Here is an 18,549-nt window from a genome sequence, read left to right on the forward strand (position 1 = left end):
ATCCGACAGAAAGTAAAGATGACATATCTGATATTTACCCCTGTGTAGAACTGGGCAAGAAAGGAAAGCTTGGAAGTGATGGTGTCCTTGATAAAATCTTTCAGCTTCCAGTTGCTGACCCAGGTAGGCAGGCCCTTGCTGGAGGCAGAAATCAATGATTAGTGTGGCTCTCAGTCTACACAAATCCTACTGAAGTGCATGGTGCTCTCAGTAGAATTTTGAGCTACCACTGTAAGAAAAAATCACATGATAAATTAGTTTTATTTGGAGCATGTACATTAAAACCTGTTTTGTTAGATCATCACTCATTCTATGTGGCTCCACAGAAGCTTTTTGAATGTGTCTATATGGCAAACATGCATTGATGGGCTTCCAAAACTGCTATTACATTCCTTACTCTTGGTAGATGATTTCTTGTCCTAAAAGTTTGCCTATAGCCTATATCTATTTTAGTCTAAATCAGAGATTTAATTAAATCTAAATTAAATCAGAGATTTAATTTAGACTAAATCAGAGATAAAGATTTAGTCTAAATCAATGGACAAGTTGGCACTTTTTAAGAAAGCAACAATAAAAGCTTTTCTAAATATACATACAGTCACCCATTCAGGGTCTTGAATGACTTTTTCACATAAAATACATACTTTCTTCACCTGTAGTCCTCATGTTTAAATGCTAAGGTTGTGTTATTGTTTTCTGATGTCAGAGCCAGGCGTGCATTCCTCTTCTAAGAGCCAACTTGGTAAAGCATTTATCTGGCTGGGATCAAGCTGCCTTGTCACTGTGGTCTTCCCAGCAGATCACCAGATAATGCCTCACCCTGATCATAGAATCATAGAATGGTTTGGGTTGGAAAGGACCTTAAGAGAAGGAGCTGGTTCCAAGGCCCCTGCTATTGGCAGGGACACCTCCCTCTAGTCCAGGCTGCTCACAGCCCCATCCAGCCTGGCCTTGAATGCTTCCAGGGAGGAGTCATCCACAGCCTTGCTGGGCAACCTGTTCCAGTGTCTCATCACCCTCACAGTAAAGAATTTCTTCCTAATACCTAGTGTAAATCTACCCTCTTCCAGTTTAAAGCCTCGTCCTGTCACTACCTGCCCTTATAAAAAGCCCCATCCCAGTTTTCCACTAGGCCCCCTTCAGGCACTGAAAGGCCACTATAAGGTCTCCTCAGAGCATACTCTTCTCCAGGCTGAAGAGCCCCAGCTCTCTCAGTCTGTCCTTGTATTGGAGGTGCTCCAGCCCTCTGATCATCTTTGTGGCCCTCCTCTGGACCTGCTCCAACAGTTCCATGTCCTTCTTATGTTTTGGGCCTCAGAACTGGATGCAGTACTCCAGGTGGGGTCTCATGAGAGCAGAGTAGAGTGGGAGAATCACCTCCCTTGACCTCTGGTCATGCTTCTCTTGATGCAAGTCAGGATGTGGTTGGCCTTCTGGGCTGCAAGTGCACTTTGATGGCTCATGTTGAGTCTTCCATCAGCCAGCACTCCCCAGATCCTTCTCCTCAGGGCTGCTCTCAAGTCATTCTCTGCCCAATTTTTATTTGTGCTTGCCTGACCCAGGTTCAGGACCTTGCACTTGGTCCCAGCACTGAAGCCTGAGGAACACCATTCGTCACTGGTCTCCACTTGGACACTGAGCTGTTTATTGCAACTCTAAGTGTGACCATCCAGCCAATTCCTCATCTGGCAAGTGGAACCTTCCTGTGGTGCAACTTGAGACCAGTCCTTGTCTTCCTTAGCACACTCAGGTCCCAGTCTGTCATCCCTCATGGATCAGCTAGTCCTCACTGCACACTGACAGCTTATGTGACAATCTCTGAAAACACTGTTTCATGACAGGTTGCAGGTTAGCCACAGAATTCCTGCCTGGCTGTTGGTTTTACGCTGTCTTAAGTCACAGAGCAGAACTGTTAAAATTTAGCATTTATACATGAGATACAGGTCATCCTTATTGCTACAAGGAAAATGGGCTGCATCATTTTACAGAAGCTCTGGATATGCCAGCTCAAATATTTATTTTAAAATAGCAGATGTTTATATTTTCCTTGTTATAAAGCTTTTTTTTAATTTTTTTTTAATGAAAAGTGAGATTAAATATATTTTTAGTGTAAAATAAGATGAAATTTCAGCATGGACGAAGAAATTTCAAAGCAGACATTTTTAAAGACACTTCCTTTAGAAATTCCAATTCTGAGTTCTGAAGCTTCGCTTTGACCTGTATAGGGATTTGACTTTTACACCATTGTTAAAGTGTTTTACACCACGTCAGTTAAAGTACTCAGTGAAATATTTTTCTTTATTCTTTATGTCTTAGTTTCCAATTGGAGCAAGTTGTCTTTCAAAGTTCTCTTGTTTGTCCTATTGAGTTTGATGCTTGAGTCAGTTTCTCCTGGAACTGATGTGGTACAGTAAACACTGTACTCTGAATACAGAGCAATAGATGTTCAATCAGCATTAAGTAGATGTTCTTACTAATAATGAAAATGACTCATTTCAGTGTTACACCATGTAACTAGCAGCTTATGCGCTATATTGCAGATGTCCATTCATTAAATTAATGTAGAACTCATAGAAGTATTTTAAATATGAAAATCTTACAAATGTACCTTCATCTTGAATTTAAACAAAATGATGTCAAAGCAACCAAATACGCAGCAAAATGGAAATTCCAGGTTTCCCCTAGATCTATATCCACCTCCAGTTTTGATGGAAAAGCCAGTGACTTGTACTATTGCTGACTGAATTAAATCTTTGAGTAGACACATTGGCCTACAGCCTGATGATTTGATCCTACTCTACTCCTCACACTTTTCAGGCAGCTTCTCCTTAGCTTTTATTTTCAGATATTCTGCTCACTATATAAACATTTGCATGAGTACATCCCAAGAGTCAGTCTGTTTTCACTGAGGGTTCTGCCCTTCCATTTTCATTTGTCTTGTGGTGCCAGTAGACTCATGTCACTCAACCTGTCTGCCACAGGTTATGGACCGGGAGATATTTTTTTGTCTACTGTGGCATCTGGAAATGAAACTGCAACTGTGAAACTGCCTGTGACCTGAAAATTAAAATGTAGGACTGGAGCCAGCCACTCGCCTGTTCCCTGGGGTGCATACTCCGGGCTGGGGAGATGCAAACTAGCTTACGGAAAGAAGAACTGACCTTCTTATTGTGGAGTCTTAAGATTTACTTAGGGAAAAAAAATGGTGCAGTGGAAGGTTTTGACTATTTACTTTACAGAGGAGCTTGAAAGAGTGAACAGCTTGTTTTTAGTTTTGCTGCATTAGGAGAGAACAAAGCATGTGAACTGGGAGAGAAAGGTTTTATGGAGAGGAAGATAGCTTTGTGCTTGAGGTGTTGTTCTGGCTGCATGTCTTCTAGCCTGGAGATTCTCAGCTGGAGGAGGGGTGGAGTCCTCTTGACTGGGGAGAGCATGAAATGGAAAAGGTGGGAGAAGCAGAAAGCAGATGTGCAGAAACAGCAGTGAGCAAGCTGCCCATGAGGAGAATGTAAATGTTACGTCCAGCCATTCTTGTGCTTCCTGGGAGGGAAATGTAATTATCCTGCCCTTTTCTATCAATGTCTCACTATAGCTCTGGATGAGTATCTACAAAAATAGAGGGAGGTAACCAATTCAGCAAAATGTCTGTGTCTAAATAAAGCCCAGTTTGAGTCTATGGCCAATAATATCTACTACTCTTTGGGTATATTAATGCATAAAGTCAATGGGGATTAAATTAAGCACTGCTATTGAAAGGCTAGCTGTGTAGTATTGATGCCTTCTGTATATTCTTTACATATGAAAGTATGAATACCATCAAGAATTCAGCAACTGAAGACCTGGCATGCTGCGGAGATGTCTCTGTGTTACCATACTATCATCTAGTGGCCGTAAAAGGCAAATAAATACAAAATGATTGAGCTGAACTGTAGTTTGCTTCTGCTTGCATCAGCTTCTGTGATACTGAATGCAACCACTAATGTGGTATTGAACAACTGATTTCCCAGCTTTGAAGTTTTAAGTCAGATTTGTTCTCTGTGAAATGATTATTTTGATTTTTATCATATGTGTGCTGATTTTAAGTTCAATATAAATGCTGTGGTATAGTTTCGACTAAGAAGTGAGAATTGTGCCCAAATGAGTTCAGTGATCATGCCGTGGCGTTAAGAAAAAGAAAACAAGTCAAGCTGTGCTCTGCAGGCCAGCATCTAAATGCAGGTGCAGATCTTCACCTGACATCAATCAACCTCAGTGAAGCCAAATTGATCTATACCTGCTGAGGGTTCGGCACAGCATCCTCATAAAATCTAGAGATATGCTTATTTCAGAAAGAAAGAGAAGTATTTGAAGCTGTATAAATTATTTTAATCACTGTCATTCAAAGTCTGATCTTGCGTAAGGCATACATCTCAGAAATTTCTCAGCTATGGTCAGCTATGACACAAATATTGAATTTAACAGTTGAAGTAGATGCACGTTGTAAAACCTTACCCTTGAGAGTACAGCAAGAGCTTGACACAGAAGACAAAGAAACAGTAAAAACATTCAACATAAAGAATAAATCCTCTATCACTTCATATTCTGTGAAAACGAAACTTTTGTGGTTCTCTTTGCCACGCACAATGTTGATCCGTAGGATTGGTGCCACCTAGTGAAGAAAAGATTTGTTACATATTTAAAGAGACACAAATCCAATTTTGTTCTTGGTACATTCTTCAGTATGATTGGAACGATAAAGACAGACTAACCTTTGGTGCTTGTTCTGCCATCAGCTTTAGATTAGTTTTCAAAGATTAAGGCTAATGTGATCACATGCTGCTTTTCCTTCTAATAATCCTTTAGCCACTTTCAACCAGATATATCAGGAGGTCTTGGAGATAAGAAGGTTCTAAATATTTTGCATAAAGATGTAAATGGATAATGAGCGGCACCAAGTCTGCTGGAGTACAAGAAGCATTTGGACAGTGCTCTCAGAAATAGGGTTTGAGTTTTGTGTGGTCTTGGAGTCTGACTCAGTGATCCTTGTGGATCCCTTCCAATTTGGGATATCTATTATTCTATGATTTCCCTCTGTCCCTACTGAGGAGATGTCTGTGGTGTGAACTCATATCTTATTAAACATCTTCAAGGGGTAGATGTGGCAATGAGGGTTGTGGTTTAGTGGCCGTGGTAGGGATGAGTTAATGGCTGGACTAAATGACTTTAGTGGTCTTTTCCAACCTTACTAACTCTATGATTCTATGATCTCGGAGGCAGTCTATATGCAGTCTTAAATGCAGGAAGAGCCTGCATGACTCTCACAAGCACCCGTGTGTCCCTCTATTAATTATCACTGACTGCTTTGACAGGAGGTCTCTGCTGGCTCTGAAAATTTATGCTTCATGCACATAGGCCAGCACCTAAACAGAGACTTTTACATGGCAGTGTTCATATCCCTGAGGTCCCCCATCTGCTTCTGGTTTGCCAGAACCCTTGGCTTGCATTCTCTGGGTGGGATTTTCTTCCTCTAATTTTAAACACCAGTGCTGTAGATATCACACTGAAGCTAGTCACACCAGCTCTCTTTATAGTCTGTGGGGAGAAATAAGTGTATTCAGGGTATGATTCATCTGTCCTATTTTAGATGTTTAAATTGGGATGGGAACATTCCTTCTTCTGCCTGCTTATTTCTTTCCATTGCCCTAAGGTGAGACCAAGGTGACGAGCTAAAATACAGACATCTGCCTGATCATATGAATCTCACCCTCCAAATCTCAAGAGCTTCCACCCCACGCTTCCCATTGTATGGAGCTGCCACTCAGATGTTCCCCTTGCTGACCAGCTGTGTTTGTTGAGTAAGGTTATGAAGAGAGGCTATCTCAGGCTGCCAAGGAGGTGTGACCTCTGCTAGAAGAGCATGACTTGACACAGGTGGTTTTTTGTCACATGGCAGATCCAGATGCCTTCTATCATGCAGCCCAAACTGACTCATGAGTCACACTCAGGGGGAAAATCAGTGCTCTGCCTGCAGAAAATATCTCTTCTTTTTTCCCTTTCCAGGCTGGTAATTATGATCACGATGTTAGAGACAAGTGGAATTTCTTCTTACTGCTCTTTCTTGCCTGAGAGAATAACAGTTCCCTTGCTTCTTCCCTGCTACTGAGGATGTGTGGGAATTCGCTGGTCCTTTTCCTGCCTGTGTTGCAAAGCAATAAGCAGCAGCTTTAGGAGATACGATGAGCAGCAGAAAAAATAAGCTGCAAACATAGCCATGGCAGAGACAATTTCAGAGACTCCCATGCACAGAGTGTCTTGCTTGATTAGTTTCAGTAGCAAAAGCTTGGCAGAGAAGCACTGTGGGTGTGCTCCACGCACCCAGATGGGAACATACCACATTGAATGTATTAAAAACTGATGGTGTGCTGGGTTTTTTTTACAAGCAGGTCCTCAACCCCTCATCTAATCTGTGAGCCAGAAGGCAAAAATAAAAGTTTTTATGTCCTTTTTATGTCCTTTACGTGGACAGTGCAAGACAAGGAACTCAGAGGCGCACCGGAGAGATGGGAAAATCTGAGGGTAATCCTGAAGCTCTTAGGAGCAGAGAAAAGAAGAACGCTACCCAAAAGGTCTTTGGAAGAGCTGTGAGGTGTTCATGGCAGAAAGTCTTACAAGGGTAATGCTGTTTGTTTTGGACAGGAAGACCCAAGGAGGACCTTCCTTACCACTTTCTCCATGAAATCTTCAGAGCATAAACATTTTCATAACACAAAAAATGTTTTAATGCAAAACAGACTTTTTTTTTTAAAAAAAAGTCTGAGTTTGGTGGCCTTTCTAAGAGAGTTTAGGCTGCCTCAAGAAGTGCATGCTGTTGTATGTGTAATATCTCTGCCCTTTTGTGTGTCTGCCAGGAAGAAATGCCCTTGTGGAGGGACGTGGCGGTACTGTATGGTCCTGGCCCAGCAGCCGGTGCTAATCAACAGAGAGAAGGGTCAGACCTGCACATCAGCATCACCAGAAAGCACAACTGCATCTGTACTACCCAGAGAACAAATGGCTGGTGATGCATTATGAAAATGCTTTACTGAGGTGCTGGTAGTCTATAGACAACGTATTTCTTGTTAATTTGATGGAAAAAGCTTTTGTCTGTTGTGATGAAATAGGAAAGGCTGAAAGATTTACTGTCTCAAGGTTAATTGCAATCAGATCTCTGCTGCAATTAATTTTAACAAGGGAAGAGAATTGCAGGCCAGAATAGAGAAAGAGCAGGTTAAAGAATATTAAGCTGAATTAGGAAAGTTCTAGTCAGCAGGGTCAGGTGAAATTTGGTGCAGAATACTTAAGATAAGTTGCTGAAGCAATTGCTGAACTATTAGTGATTATGTTCAGGTGCTTATGGAGAATCAAGATGTCACGGGGTGTAGAGAAGCTTTCACATTGCACCTGTATTTAAAAAACAGGGGAAAAGAATATAACATATTGTGCAGCTTACCTGAGGTACCAAAAAAAAAAAAGGTTAAACAATTAAGTTAAGCCATCAAGTGAATAATGAAGTGATGTAGACTGTCATTGTGGATTTCTCCAGAACAAGGTATGTTAAATCCACCTTTCTATTTTTGACAACTTTTTTTTTTGAAACTATGCATCATTTCTTGATGCAATCCCAGGAGATGTGCTCATGTGGCAAATAGGCAGCAGCTTTGGTTAAGAACGGAGGTGCACTGCTTGTAAAACTGCTGCCAGAGAAATATTATCAGTGCTTTTGGGTCACCATGAGAGGGCATTTCAGGTCAGAGCTCTGTGGTATTTGTCCTGGGCACCATCCTAATCAGTATTTACACTGATGTTTTGAATGATATAATGGAAATATATATTTATATATATACACATATAAATTTTACTAGACATAGCTTCTTCTCCAAAAGAGTGATCAGGCACTGGAATGGGCTGCCCAGGGAGGTGATGGAGTTATTGTCCACTGACATGCTCAAGAAATGTGTAGAAGTGGTACTTGGTCTAGTGGGCAACATTGGTGGTAAGTGGACAGTTTGACTAGATGATCTTAGAGGTCTTTTCAACCATATTTGATTCTATGATTTACTCAGCAGAAAAGTGCCTGATACCAACAAATGAAATAGAATAACAAAAAGGTAGAAGTATAGTACGTAAGAAAAAGGGAGGAAATGGCCAAACATATATGAAAGGTGGAAAAGTTTGGGAGAAAAGTTTAGGCCCATTCCCAAACTGCAAGACTTGAAGATCTGATGGTTTGTTAAATGAGACATTTAATTCAGATATGTGGGATATACTGGAATATACTCCTATATACATGCATGGAAGGGAGTTATTTTCTCTTCCCTTGTGGAGGTGGAACACTGGGTTCACTTCTGAGCAGAGGATGTGGACAAAGTGTTGGGAATCCAAAAGCAAAGCAACAAAAATATGCAACATTTGGAAACTGTGATCTGTGAAGAATTCTATGATTCTGTGACTAAGAGCTGAATTTCATCTACAGGAGTTAAGTAAGGAGGTGTATGATGCAAGTTCTTTGTGAAAGCTAAAAATGGATCATTTCCAATGCCCACTAATGCTATGGAATGAAAACAAACAAACAAACAAACAAAAAAACAGGCTAAATGTGAAGCCAACAAGGTTTGGATACCAGGAAAAATCTAACAGAAGAGATAGCTGAGCTCTAAAACTGGCTTCCTAGTAAAGCAATATTAGCCTTTTCTTTGGAAGTACTTCCATGTTCACTAGAAATACTTCCACATGAGTTTCACAAACTTCTGTTGGGCTTGCTTTGAAAACAAGGTAAACTGTATTTTCCTCCCGTGTCCAGAGGGATGGACCACTAATTTCTGACAGCACTAGTGATTCCTGACAGCACTAAAGCTAAACCACCCTTTGGCTCTTTGCCTCCTCCCTGTCCCACCATGTCTGACTCCTGCTGCTACCCTGCCTGTCTCCCAGCAGCTGCCCTGTCCTCCAAAGGCCAGTCTGTGTTGCTACTGTCTTCTGCTTGCCTTGTAATTGCCAGTTCTAGTAGTGGTGGTTGGGAACGTGAAAGCCCTGTATGAGATTGCCATGATGGTCACACCTTGCCATTTGAATGCCACTGGGCAGAGTAGCTTCTCCTGGTTCCTTCCAGGCCTACTTTTCTATGCTGCCACGCTATGACTGCTTTTTCTGAGAGAGTGTATGGATGAAAAAATCAGAGAAGGTTAGTTGGCAGCTGGCTGAACATGAGCCAGCAGTATACCCAGGGGATGAAGAAGGCCAACAGCACCCTGGCTTGTATCAGAAATAGTGCAGCCAACAGGGCCAGGGAAATGATTGTCCCCCTGTACTCAGCTCTGGTGAGACCTCACCTCCAGTACTGTCTTCAGATTTGGGCCCCTCACTACAAGAAAGACATCGAGGCCCTGGAGTATGTCCAGAGAAGGGCAACAAAGCTGTGAAGAGCCTGGAGCACAAGTCTTATGAGGAGCATCTGAGGGAACTGGGATTGTTTAGTCTGGAGAAGAGTCTCAAGGGAGACCCTATAGCTCTCTACAACTACCTGAGATGAGGTTGTGGTGAGGTATGGGGGTTGGCCTCCTTTTCCAGGTAACAGCAATAGGATGAGAGGTAACGGCCTTAAGTTGTGCCAGGGGAGGTTCAGGCTGGATAGCAGGAAAAATTTCTTCTCCAAGAGAACTGTGAGACACTGGAACAGGCTGCCCTGGGAGGTGATTGAGTCATCATCCCTAGAGATGTTCAAGAAAAGGGCACTGAGTTATGTGGTCTAGGCATGGACTAATGGTTGGACTAGATGATCTTAGTGGTCTTTTTCAACCTTAATGACTCTATGATTCTATGACAAAGACATTGAGTTCTTAATAATGAGTGTGATGAAAAACTGAGCAAAAAGGGTTTTGAGCATTCTCTTTGGCCTGCTGCACCCATGTCTGCCCAGCATTAAGGATGTACAATTATGCCGCATGACTTCCAGTAGCTGCAAGGAATGTATTGATTTCCTATCCAAATGTCTTGCAGCTCTTGTTTGTAGCTCTTACACCTTTGGACTGGCTCAGCACCAAGGGCAAATCACATAGTAACAGAGGGAATCTCCAGTGGCTGGTAATGCAAGCACTAGTGCTGTCCAGTGTTCCTGCCATGGTGCAACACAGGTCAAACAGCCAGGAAAACGTGTCCCAAATGAAATCCTGCTGTGAGCCTGTCAGGCTAACTACTGTAATATTAAGGTATAAATAGCCATACGTATTTACACTGCAAAAAGAATTACAGCCACAATGATACAATATCATTCCAAAATAAGGAAAGAAAATTATTAATGTTTCACCTCTTAGAATAAATATTATGTCCACTTGTTGCTAGCTGTTCTGATGTACACATTTGCTTTGGTTTCTCTATAATCTTTTCCCAACATTGATCTCTTAGAAAAGTGTCTATCTCTCTCAGTAATATTTTTGAGAATGCAAGTTACATTTCACAGACATATGAGGGTATTTCCTCTGAAATTAATTGTCATAACTTAAATATTTATTTTCTACAGTAATAAAAAACCTTATAATTTAATAAACCTTATAAATTGTACAAGTAGTGTCTCACAGCACTGGTGTCAGTTGCTTGTACTGAGCATGAGTCCAGACAGTTTCTTCTGATAGCTGCTGGTACTCTTATGGGAAGAGAGCAGGAGACCGTGAAGAAGATCATAGAATCATAGAATGATTTGGGTTGGAAGGGACCTTTAAGATCTAGTTCCAACCCCCCTGTTCTAGGCAGGGCTGCTCAGAGCACCTTCTGGCTTGGACTTGAATGCCTCCAGAGTGAGAGCATCCACAACCTCTCCGGGCAAGAGTTGTCCCTTCCTGTACTGCTTGTGGTCGTGACAAATGCACAGACCTCTATAGTATCCACTGTAACTTCTCTTTCTTCCCAGTTCATTCAGTTGTTGCTCATATGGAGTAACTTCGATCCTTTCTGAATCTTGGACCAGAATAGCATCTAATATTTGGGATATAAACAAAGCATTGATTTGCACAGTGGTATCATGACATCTTTTAAGGTCAGATCCTCTTTCTCACTCCTATAGCTATTAGTACTCCCCAGCCTTCCTTCTTTGCCTTCCTCCATGTCTGGCTCAAGATTCCTCTCTTCCTTTTCTCCCTCCATTGCAAGGTGTTCCACGTCCCCTCACTGGAGTCCCACAGTCATCCTTGCACTGCAAGGGACATGCGGTCCCTGATTCTCTTTTTCTGTTGTTCATTCCAGAAGCAGAATGGACATCTCCATAACCAGTTTCCCATCTGATACATGGATGTCATAGGCATCTGACAGTCAATTTCCCCCTATTTTCTAGGAGAACTCCCCATGATACATCTTTTCTCAAAGAATAAAAAAATGAGTGTTTGCCTGATTTAACAGGTGAAAATAGAGGAGGATAAGTAAGCTTCTGTTCCTAGATAAAGATCAAAAAGAGTTTTACAGACTCTGAAAGCTGAGGTTCTCAACATTTCTGCACACCGGGTAATAATCTAATTTTACATGTGCTACAAAGAAATCAGATTTATGAACTGTATCCCTGCAAACCTGTGATAAAGATCAGAATAAATCTAAGCCAATTCCTCTGCTCTAATTAAAGATCTTTTGTATGAGTAGTGGTTCTCAGGAGTTTTAGTGGCTGTTTAGTTTGAAATTCTGCTACTATAAGTCATCGAAGTGTATATATTGCATCTTTTGAAAACTTGGAAGTAAGGTTCCAGTCTTCTGAGGGTGGCTATTGACTCTATAGCAGACCTCATGAAAAGGGAGTTCCTTTTTGCTTGCCAATAACCTTTCCTTTCCTCTGTATGGTTCACTATAAATTGCTACAGATCAGTTGAATAATCTGTTTTTTGGGGTGTTTTTGGAGTAAACTGAGCTATGTAATGTAAGTAGGAAATATTATTAAATGAAAAAAGGAAATTATTTCCTCTGAATTGCTTTGTGTTGTGAAACCTCATGCTTACATCCCCTTGCATGAAACAAGGGAGACTGCATTCTTTACAGTTGTAAATAAAAGGTTACTTTTATGGTGAATTACCGAGCCATTCATGAATCAGAAGAGAGAGAACTCAAACTAGCTGTTATCTGCCAAAGAAAGGCCAGGTGGCTACTGTTATAGACAGATATGTATTTTGGAACTGAACTACTAATAAATGTCATGTGGAATAACAGAAAGTATTAGAAGTAGGAATTACATATACAGAAGCTGATGAGCATGAGAAAACAAGAATGTGGCATTGAGACTGCAGGCTAGAAACTATCCTTCCTATCTATATTCAAAAAAATAGAAGCTACATCTGTCAGATGTAGCTTCAGCAATTTCAAATATTCTTGCTCCTGTCTGCCCTGTTTCTCTGACAGAGGTTGCCATCACTTAACAGAGGAGGCAAAATGAGACTGCATGCTGCACTTTACCCACTCCTGATCACATCTTGCATATTAACAGAATTCTCTCTTCACAGTGGATGGAGTTAATACATTGAAATGGGGTGACTGAAGTGTGGACACACATCCAGCTTGCTTGCTGCTGAGATAATGACAGCAGCTTCCATCAGAGAAATGAGGGGAAGAGCCCGACTGCTAATGTTCTTACCAGCCTTCTCGTGAGTCAGTAGATTAAAGGCCATTTCACTCCCCTGTTTCTGGCACAGCCCCGTTATACGAGCTATCAGGTAGGGGCTGTTTTTGTGATGGCAGACATGTTATGTGCTGAAAGTTCTTGGCAGGAAGTTATAGATTGGACTGACCTTTGGAGTTCATCCAAGCCCCTTCTCAGAGCGGGGATAACTTCACACCTGCCTTTGTACATGCACTGGTAGACATTAATGTGTCTTTCTGTAAATGTCATGGAGCTTTTCTTTTTCAGGCGCTCTTCAGGAACAATTGACTTCTATAGATCAAGAATGCAAGACACAAAAAATCTATTTCTCAAAGGAAAAACTGTTTGGTTGTAAATGGATTCCAATGTGCAGGTGCACTTTATTATTTATTTATTTATTTATTTTGGCATACACGCTTTCACAAAAAAAAGTTGTTACATTTGTGGTTTCTTTATCTTAACTGACATTGTTTACAATGGGTGAGATTTTTGCTTCATCAGAAAATCTCTAACAGGAACAGTAGGCTAATGCTCAGCTTGCTCAGGACTGGAGCATTTGTATGTTAAAAAAATCCAAACAGAACCAGTGAAGAAGAAAAGTAATCATGATGTGTATAAGCAAATAGTTAGTTCATGTGTCTGATTTCATGTTATTGCATACAAGTTGGCAATCATACAGTAAATATTAGATTTTGTACTCATCTTCCTTACCTCTTGTGATTGCTATTCTTGGATTTCAGCTCTCCAAGTGAGACGGGTTGAACTTAACATATTGTCTGTAAGAAGAATTAGGATGAGCTGTCTCCCTCCCTTGAAGACTATGTGTCACTATGGGGCTCCTAAGCAAGCTTGGAACATCTAAATGTCATATAACATGGAAGGATTAGAAGCAAAAGCCAAAGAAAGTTAATCCATTAAGTATATAAAGGAAGAATGAACAGCTCTGGAAGGTGGACCAGTAAGATAAAGAAATGATGTCCAGTGTGAGAGGTAAGGCTTCAAAAATGTAGATGGTGCAAAAGCTTATGAGCATTTAACCTCTGCTCTTTCACTGATCACTTCACATAAACTGTCAAACAAAACAGACTTTAGGGAGCAAACTTTAATACTGATTACTTGAAACTTATTTTCATTCTTGCTCCTATCTCTAGCTTTGTTTTTTATCATGAAGTTTCAGTAAATTCTTATTCTTGGACAGTCAGGAGAAAAAGCTAGATGTCTTACAGTGTTTTTCCCTTCTCTTGAGAATTGTGGGGCAAAAATGAGAGAAGGAATGCAACTTTGACAATTTTCAAGAACAAAGCCTATCTTCAGTTGGCTATAGGAATGAACAGCCTTTGCAATGGATGTTTTATATTTGGAAAAACAAATCTCATGCTGGGACAAAACTTCAGAAGCTCAAAAATGAACATGAGGCAAAATTTCTAGGAGAAAAGAAGGGAAAGCTTTACCAGCTTCCTAGTAACGCGGCTTCTGGGAAAGTCTTGCCCAGAAGCCAACACAGGAAGCTATTGGAAAAGTCTAGAATGCTGCTACACATGTATTTCAGTCAGCTTGGAAGAACTGTGTTTAGTCAGCATGCTTTATGTGTGTGGCATGCCAATGCCAGCTGGCTGTAGAGAGTTTACCTTCACTGTCCTACTGTCTTGATTGCCAGCTGCCCCGGGAAGTGGTAAACTTTACCAGACCCCTAATGAGCTTGGATGGTGGCTAAGAACTCTGCCAGTTACACAGATTAAAACAAACCAATAAAAACAACTAATAGCTCAAGAGATTAAGCAACACAGGAGCTGGCTAGATAAAAGGCTTTGGCAGCCAGGCACTCAGAAGACGAGTGGCGGGCGGAGTGACCAAAAATGAATTTTTTTTTTTTCAAAGGTTGCAATATGCAATAATTGGCATGTCCCTGTTGAATGTTTTGATTCTGTTAAGTCCGTTATTTTCTGACTGATTTCTGATAATGTCCAAATTTCTGATAATCTCCAAACCTAAATAAAAATAAAAATCTTTCTGCTCATGTTTTCGTTTTTCACATAGCAATGGAAATGGTGAGATACATAGAATTTGTATGTACATGATGTAAAATAGGTCTGAAAATAGAGAGCCTTGTTTTTCATTGGCTTTTAAAAATTATTGTCCAAAAGAGTGGTTGGACTCTGGTTGCCCAGGGAGGTGGTGGAGTCACTGTTTCTGGAGGTGTTCAAGAAATGTGGAGATGTGGTACTTGGAGACGTGGTTTAGTGGGCAATATTGGTGGTAGATGGATGGTTGGACTAGATGATCTTGGAGGTCTTTTCCAACCCTAATAATTCCATGATTCTATGACTCTCTTATTTACTGTTAAGTAACATTTACAGGGAACAGCCTAGTGAAAATGCTTAGATAACTTCTAAGACATCTTCCTACCAGTCTATCACTGTTTTTCCAATGGAGAAAGAAGTTATACAGACTTGATTATTATTACACAACTTTCTGATTTTCTAATTACAGATTTAATTCCAGTGCTGTTATAATAACAGATTCTGAAAGGTACTGATCGGAAATCAGAACTCAGGCATAACTATATGGTTGAAAATAATTTCAGTGAGATATTTTCTGCCTCAATTACTATTTTCTTTCATCACGGGGTAAATAATGGTAAAAAGCCTTCTTTGGGCAGCAGCTTCTTCCAACAGCCTCAAGAAGCAATTGAAAACTACTTAACTGATAGGCTTCAATCCATTATTTAAGTAAACAATTCCTATAATATTTAGATATATAAAACTCTCACTGAAGTCAGAATGTGAATTTATGATACTTTGGAAACGAAAGCAAAATTTAACATATTGAAATATAGACCACCCTGAATGTCATGTATGGTACATACATACATCCTGCATGTCTGTTATGGTACCATGTCTATCTCTATGTATCCATGCACCTTCACGAATCAGGCAGTTTATACAGGCAATATGATTCCAAAATTTGGATTTTAATTGACCAATTACAGTAATCTTTACTGGAGCTGTGAAGTGAATTCAGTCACAAACGTACCTCTGCAAATACTTACCTATAAGTACACACCAAGTATCAGATGAGATATTACAGTAATTATTTATAGGTCAGAGCTTAAAATGCAGTGACTGTGGACAAATATGTCAGCATGAGGTAAGTGGTGCAACTACTGACTTGTCATGAGAAGATGCAGACTTTTGGAAGAGATTTGGAACTTTCTCTCTTACTCTTTTTCTCAGTAAACTGATTTGTGGAATTTTGCACAGTTATCCATTCCTGAAATCTCTTGCTGGCTACTTGCAGGTGATTTCTAGCCAAAGCTTGAGTAGCTCTTATAAAGTGTCTTAGATCCTCTAAACACAGGGAGTCCTATATCTCACTGGCTTTTGGATTCTGCTGTGGTGGCAGTGCATAATGTTTAGTTTCCAGTTATATTAAGTTGAAGCGGTGGCATCAGTGTCCTTTTTTTTTTTTTTTTGGTACTCTGTTAATTCCTAGTTAAGTATTCCAAAGTAAAGCCAAAGTATTTTTTGGGAGTCTCTTCCCTTTTGACAGAAATAAATGAATTTTATATGCTGTGTTTCTTTTTCCTCTAAAGTTATATTTAAATAGGAATATAAAAGCCTCTGAGGAAAAGATAAGAAATAAAGGTAAGAAATAATGTGTTTAATCATGAATACTGCCTCTTTAAAGTACTATGAAAAATTATCCATTCATTACTTTATGCTTGTATAATTTACGTTTAACAGTTAAAATATGCTGTTTCTGGGAAGATTATATATGGTAGTGTCAATTTACCTGAGATTTATTATGTAAAAGTTTGGATACAAAATATGTTTCACTTGAAATTTGTCTTAACTTTCCTTCATCCATATTGTATACCAGATCATCACTCAACTGATGCTAAATAAATTATTTTCTGCATTTTTAGGAATTAAAAATAATTATTGCTCATCTTTGCTGCAGACTGTGCAAGTTGCATTTCAGACAGTATAAACTATAGGTAAGTCAAAGAATTATTCAGCTGGATAAAGAACTGGCTGAATGGTCAGGCCCAGAGAGTAGTGGTCAGTAGAGTTAAATCCAGCTGGTGACTGGTCACAAGTGGTGTTTGCCAAGGGTCGGTACTGGGGCCTATCCTTTTTAATATCTTTATTGATTATGTGGATGAGGGGATTGAGTGTACCCTCAGTAGGTTTGCAGATGACACCAGGTTGGTAGGAAATATTGATCTGCCTGAGGGTAGGAAGGCTGGATTGATGGCCTGTGGCCAGTGGTATGAAGTTCAACAAGACCAAGTGTTGAGTCCTGTCACAACAACCTCATGCAATACTACAGGCTTGGGGCAGTGTCTGAAGGCTGCATGGAAGAAAAGGATCTGGGAGTGATAGCTGGCAGCTGACTGAACAGCCAGCAGTGTGCCCAGGGGGCCAAGAAGGCCAACAGCATCCTGGCTTTTATCAGAAGTAGTGTTGCCAGTAGGGGCAGGGAGGTGATTGTTCCCCGGTACTCAGCTCTGGTGAGACAGCACCTTGAGTATTGTGTTCAGTTTTGGGCTCCTGACTACAAGAAAGACATCAAGGTCTGGAGCATGTCTAAAGAAGGGCAAAAAAGCTGTGAAGGGACAGGATCACAAATCTTATGAGGAGCAGCTGAGGGAACTGGGATTGTTCAGTTCAGGTTGGATATTAAAAAAAAATTATTCTCTGAGAGAGTGGTGAGGCATTGGAATGGGCTGCACAGGGAGGTGGTAGAATCACTGTCCCTAGTGTTTAAGAAATGTGGAGATACAGCACTGAGGAACATGGGTCAGTGGGCATGGTGGTAGTGGGATGATGGTTAGACTAGATGATCTTAGTGGTCTTTGTCAACTTTAATGCTTTTATGATTCTATGTAATGATGGGATGTTTTAAGAATGTAGGAGGCCCTGAACACTAAGTGAGCATATGCAAAGCCTGTTTCATATACACAAGGAGTCTAAAGTGTACTTTGTCCAGCTTTGTATATGAGAATAGGAGGCTGAATCCAAAGGACTGTATCTATGTACTAACTTTCTGAATATTTGAATCCAGTCATGCTACATGTACTTTCCTGCCTAGTCAGTGCCATGTAAATCCCATACCATACACAGTTCTGATCATGCTCAGCCAGTCAGGCCTCATGATTAACTTTCTGCACGAGATTTTTTAATTCTCTCTTATGGTACTGAAGTCAAGTAGGACTGGATTCATAGCAGTTAAATGGTAAAGGCCTTAAGTAAATTCCTACATTTTGAATTACCAGCATTTTACAATTGAATCCCAATTTGAAATAGAGATTTACAATAGTTATTTTCTGCCTCTGCTATTGCTTCCACAGTAAAGTATAGTGAAAGTGAACAGGTTTAGGCTGCTGGATTCACTGACTCTGTAACCATCCTTATTGAAATTAAATGTAAAAACCCCTCAGGGTTACATACCAAGTAACTATTACATAAGAAGTACGCCTTGAAATTTTGAGTTATCACATTAATACATATTTAATATAAATTATTTAAAATCCAAGTCTGTGAGATGCTACAGTAAAGCATATTTAAATTCACATTTTGATTACTGAGAATAAAAAACTACCACTAAACTTATTTTCTTGGATCTATGTTATCAAAGCTATTTTAATTAAACATTAGGCTTAATTTGAATAGCAGTGCTTTTCATTGTACTTCTCTTTGTTACATACCTTATAATACTGCTTTGAGAGTGGAAAGAATTTACAAAATATCACTTTAAGAGTGCCACTTTTAAAATGTTTTATTATTTTCTTTCTGCTGTAAAGAGGATAGACATTTGTGAGCACCAGTTTTTGGTCTCTGGTACTCAATCCTGCTATTTCCTGCCTGCATGTCATGATGAGACTATATAGTGCCAGATTATGTTTCCCTCTGACTGTGTCT

Source organism: Gallus gallus, chromosome 3, assembly GCF_016699485.2.
Source record: "Gallus gallus isolate bGalGal1 chromosome 3, bGalGal1.mat.broiler.GRCg7b, whole genome shotgun sequence".
NCBI classification, from domain to species: Eukaryota; Metazoa; Chordata; class Aves; order Galliformes; family Phasianidae; genus Gallus; species Gallus gallus.